The following is a 5,866-nucleotide window of genomic DNA, read 5'->3' on the forward strand; positions in this document are numbered from 1 at the left end:
GCCTGCCTCTGGGTTTTGCATTGCGTCTTCTGTATTGCTGGGGACTGCTGTTACCTGTGGCTTTTGTGGTGGGGGAGGAAGGGGAGGGGATGAGGTTGGGGGAGGGATGTGAGGCTCCAAGAAGCTCAGCTGGAGAGCATGTGCTTGAGAATGTGTGTGTGAGCATGCGTGCACATACGTGTGTGAACACTCATTAGCATGCATGCCACGCCCAGCCAACCACCTCCCATGCTAAAAGTCACAGCCTTCTGGAGAGGCTGGAAGGGGGCCTCATGCTGTGAGTCTTGTCAAATGTAGTCCAGGAAAGTTGGATGCAGCACCCATGCTCCACTGGGCACCATCAGGGGGAGGAGAGAATCAAGTATCCAGGGCTGAGTGCCGGGTAAAGGTGCCAGGCAGAGGAGGCCCCCACCTGGGGCCACTAGGCCTAGTTTGCTGAGTGAGGGTGACCTGTGACTGTTATCACCATGGATGCTTATATCCAAAGGTCCCATCTGGGAGCCATCCTCACTGAGACCCTACAGCACCCAACAGTGGGCCTCAACTTGCTGATTCATTTACTCTCCCACTGGTCACCACACAAAGACAGTTACTAATAATAAAAATTAAAGTTATCACCACCATGATCATGATCATCATCAATGCTACCATTCACTGAGTGTTTCGTTTATACGAGACACAGTGCTGTATACGCACTTTAAATTCTTTTTAAATTTTATTGTGATAAGAACAGTAAACATGAGATCTATCCTCTTAATACATCGTTAAGTGTCCAATACATTATTGTATTTTCCCACTCAATCTCCACAACCTCTGAGAAGGTACTTTTACTGTTCCCATTTTACAAGTGAAGAAAATGAGTAAGGCTCATAGAGATTAACCAACTCGTTCCAGGTCACTCTGCAAGAAAATGATAAAAGCAGGACTCACACCAGTCAAATGACTCCAGAACCCACTCTCTCAGAAAAGGCCAGGTGATATGGCATTCACATGCCTCAGAAAACTGAGGCTCAGCCAGGACCACACAGCCGGTGAGTTGGGATTCAGACCCAACTGTTGTTCTGCATACCATCCTGCCTCCCCAGGGCCTGCCCACCCAGATCTTTCCCTTTGATCCCTGATACCCGCTCCTGGGCTTCAGGCGGGCCATAGACAGCAGGTGGCCCAGGGACCCACTCACATGCTCTCAGCCCAGGGTAGCTCACGTACTCCCCTTTCCTCCCTTCAGTGCAAAACTCAGCATTCTGTGACATCTCTCCCCTTAACCACCCCTTCCAATTCACCGTCATGAGGTTAGGAGCCCTGGCATCAGAAGCACGACGGCAGAGGGGGCTGCTGCCACCCCAGCTCCTCCCTCCCTGGACCCCAGATGGCCAGCACACTGAGCAGCCTGCTGGGAGGGCTTCCCTCGGCACCAGGCAGGGACACATTCAGGACGCATACAGCAAGGCTAATGCCCACAGGAGCACTTGAGACATCATTGGGAATTGAAGATAAATAAATGCCCCCCTCAGAAAAGCCCCTTCACCTCTCTGGTCTTCAGTCATCTCTTCTGTAAACTACCTATACCACCTTCCATATGAGGTTATGGTAGAGGTGAGAGAGGCTTATAAGATCCGGATATGACAGCACTCTGAGACAGGAAGCCACGCAGACAGGAGATGATAATGATATTCTTTGCTCAGCATGAGTTCAACTCTTGCCTCACCTTTGGAGGTAGGTAAGGAAAAAAAAACAGGATCCAAATTTTATACATAAATCATCAAAACCAGACAGGCTTTTGACCAAGTATCTAATTTGTGTTTTTCCAGCTTCTGAGAGCCTAAAGTGCCTTAGACATGCTACAAGGACAGCCACAGAAAACAGAGCCCCAGCCAAAAGCAGCCTGCGTGGGCTTCCTATAAAATTGTGTTGGAAATTGTTGCAAAGCCAACTTCTGGGGGATTGACCTGTGTAGTCACTTAAGGCCTTGTGCTTAGAAGAGCCCTGTCCAGGGGCACCTGGGGGGGCTGCCTTTGGCTCAGGTCATGATCTCAGGGCCCAGGGATTGAGTCCCACAATCTCAGGCTCCCTGCTCATCAGGGAGTCTGCTTCTCCCTCCCCCTCTGCCCCCAACACCGCTCCTCCCCCAACTCGTGCTCACTTGCTGTCTCAAATAAATAAATAAATAAATAAATAAATAAATAAATAAATAAATAAAATCTTAAAAGAAAACGGAAGGGCCCTGTTTTCCGCTATCACCATCTTGAAATTTCTTTTGAATTTTTGAACAAGACGTCCTGCGTTTTCACCTTGTACCAGGTCCTACAAATTCCATAGCCAGTCTGGACTAGGAGCTCCATGACCAAAGCAACTTCCTGCAAGATACATCTGTGAAGGCAAGGGAAACAAAAGCAAAACTGAACTATTGGGACTTAATCAAGATAAAAAGCTTCTACACAGCAAAAGCAACAGTCAACAAAACTAAGAAACAACCTACAGAATGGGAGAAGATATTTGCAAATGACGTATCAGATAAAGGGCTAGTTTCCAAGATCTATAAAGAACATATTAAACTCAGCACAAGCAAACAATCCAATCATGAAATGGGCAGAAGACATGAACAGACATTTCACCAAAGAAAACATCGACATGGCCAACACGCACATGAGAAAATGCTCTGCATCACCTGCCATCAGGGAAATACAAATCAAAACCACAATGAGATGCCACCTCACACCAGTGAGAATGGGGAAAATTAACAAGACCAGAAACAACAAATGTTGGAGAGGATGTGGAGATAGGGGAACCCTCTTGCACTGTTGGTGGGAATGTGAACTGGTGCAGCCCCTCTGGAAAACTGTGTGGAGGTTCCTCAAAGAGTTAAAAATAGACCTGCCCTACGACCCAGCAATTGCACTGCTGGGGATTTGCCCCAAAGATACAGATGCAGTGAAACGCCAGGACACCTGCACCCCGATGTTTCTAGCAGCAATGTCCACAATAGCCCAACTGTGGAAGGAGCCTCGGTGTCCATCGAAAGATGAATGGAGGGATCCCTGGGTGGCGCAGCGGTTTAGCGCCTGCCTTTGACCCAGGGCGCGATCCTGGAGACCCGGGATCGAGTCCCACGTCGGGCTCCCGGTGCATGGAGCCTGCTTCTCTCTCTGCCTGTGTCTCTGCCTCTCTCTCTCTGTGTCTATCATGAATAAATAAATAAAAATTAAAAAAAAGAAAGATGAATGGATAAAGAAGATGTTTTATATATATATACACACACACATACATTTACACATACACAATGGAATATTATTCAGCCATTAGAAAGGACGAATACCCACCATTTGCCTTAATGTGGATAGAACTGGAGGGTATTATGCTGAGTGAAGCAGTCAATCGGAGGACAATCATTATATGGTTTCACTCATATGGAGAATATAAGAAATAGTGAAAGGGATTATAGGGGAAAAGGAGGGAAAATGAGTGGGAAAAGTTAGAGAGGGTGACAAAACATGAAAGACTCCTAACTCTGGGAAACGAACAAGGGGTAGTGGAAGGGGGGAGCAGGCGGCAGGATGGGGGTGACCGGGTAACGGGCACTGAGGAGGCACTTGATGGGATAAGCACTGGGTGTTATGCTATATGTTGGCAAATTGAACTCCAATAAAAATATATATAAAAAAAGAAGTATTTGGGTTCCTTTATCTCAAGCAAAATGGCAGAAGAGTAAGATGGATTTGGCATATTAGTGTAAAAAACCATAATTATTGTTATAGTTATGCCTTATAAATAATAAGAGATTACCATGTCCTCAAATGGTGTGTGGCCGGTGAGTTTTGTAACTTTTAACAGTAGAAATCCCATGATGTGTGATTTTATGAGAAAAGGGTACTTATCCCCCTAGCCTTTAAGTAAGTGAAATATAATAAGTACTCTTGAAATAAACTTTACATTTTCTTGTGGGGGGGAAAAAGAAAACAAAGACTAAGAAAAAGCGTGTTTTGGGATGCCTGAGTGGTTCAGTGGTTGAGTGTTTGTCTTTGGCTCAGGGCGTGATCCAGGATTCTGGGATCCAGTCCCTCATCGAGCTCCCCACAGGAAGCCTGCTTCTCCCTCTGCCTGTGTCTCTGCCTCTCTCTCTCCGTGTCTCTCATAAATAAATAAATAAAGTCTTGGGAAAAAAAAAGAAAAGAAAAAGCGGGTTTCATCCCTTTGATGTACAGATAGGGAAATGCAACAGCAGCCCAGAGAGAGAAGGACTTGCCCAAGGTCACACAGCCAACTGTGGCCACAGCAGGGATGAAATTCCCAGCATCCTGACTCAATTCTGCTGGCTCATCTCTTGCTTTCAGTATGTTCTTCTGTCACTCCCTACTGCCTCTAAGGAGAAAACTGAAGCCAAAAGAGACCTGTTTCAGGTCACACAGCGGTGATAACAGTGGTGATGATGGTTTGAGCTACATTTTGTGATGCTATAAATCCTTTTTGGAATAGGAAAGAGCCTCGGTGAGGTCATACATACATACATACTTATATATATACACAGTCTCAGTGGTTCACTTTTAAAATAATAACTAAGCCAGTCAGTTCACCTCATTTGCCAGCCAGCTGGCTCGAGTTCCTGAGCTGGGACCACGGAAGGGGTGGAGCTGGCCGCCTTCACCCAGCTAAACCACGTCAGCAGTGAATTTTACCAACTCACTGTGCACTTCCTCAAATCAGTGGTTGAGTGCTTCTGGTTCCCAAAAACATATGGAAATTTGAAAGAATCAATAGCAACTGCCTTCCCCGAGTCCATTCTGGGCCCTCCGTCAGTCCTAGGCACTGGGAGCTAGGAGTGGGAGGCGCTCCGGACCATGCCCAGCCAGCCCTTGCCCCTGGCCGGCCCACCTCCTCACTTCCTCGTTTCTTTGTGAAACAGGAACTGAGTGAGCAGCTCGAGTCGGAAGGATGGCTGGTTGAGAAAACCCCAGTGGTCCTTGGCAAGGCCATGAAGCTGGAAAGCTCATTTCCCTCCCAGGGGTCCCAAGGAGTTCTGGATTCCCTCGCTTGTCATACCTTCTGTGTTCTACAGTGGCTTGGCCTGAGGGACCCTGCCCTTGACAAGGTAGAGGCACATGGAATAGGGGCCAGAGTCACCTAGCAGAGATTCAGGTGGGGTCCAGATGAAGTGTCAAAGCAGGTGCCATGGCAAGAGGAGAAACTGTGGGTGGGGCCTGAAGTGAAGTGATACAGTCCCCCACCAGGTACCAAGCATTTTGCATGAACTGTGCACTGAACTGACAGTATTCTCCCTATACCCGTCATCTGGGTAACTCTGGTTACACATACACACATGCACACACACACACACACACACACACACACACTCCCCAAACAAGGCCCACCTTATCACTGTCTCCATAAGAGCGCCTTGCCCAAGGTCACTCGCCCAAGGTCATGCAGCCTGTAAGTGATATACTGTGATTTGAATCCAGTTCTACCTGACCCCACTTCTGAGCGGTGACTTCTGCTCCTTCCTCTTCCCTAGACAATTGTCCCTTAGACTGCTCAGCGACCTTAGTCCTTGTAAACTTTGGACACAGTCCTAGGCAGAACAGTCTGGTCCCTCCTAGTATCCCATAGAAAGGCCCTGCAGTGAGTAGTGTCTGTGTTTTTATCTGAGCACCAAAGCCCAGCCTCTTCTTTGCGGTCATTGCCACAGCTGCCTGCAGGTGTTCTTTGTTTTTAAACCGAGACCTTATCAGGAGTTCAGAGATTCAGAGATGACTTTCTCTCCCATCAGCCCCTGCTGCCAGGGACTCCTCAATGCTCCTAGAGCTGCAAGCTCTGCATGTATGTCCGTGTGCCTGAGGAATGGATGCTTCCTGCCCAGGCTCATCCCCTC

The sequence above is a fragment of the Canis lupus genome, chromosome X (assembly GCF_003254725.2).
Source record: "Canis lupus dingo isolate Sandy chromosome X, ASM325472v2, whole genome shotgun sequence".
Classification (NCBI taxonomy): Eukaryota; Metazoa; Chordata; class Mammalia; order Carnivora; family Canidae; genus Canis; species Canis lupus.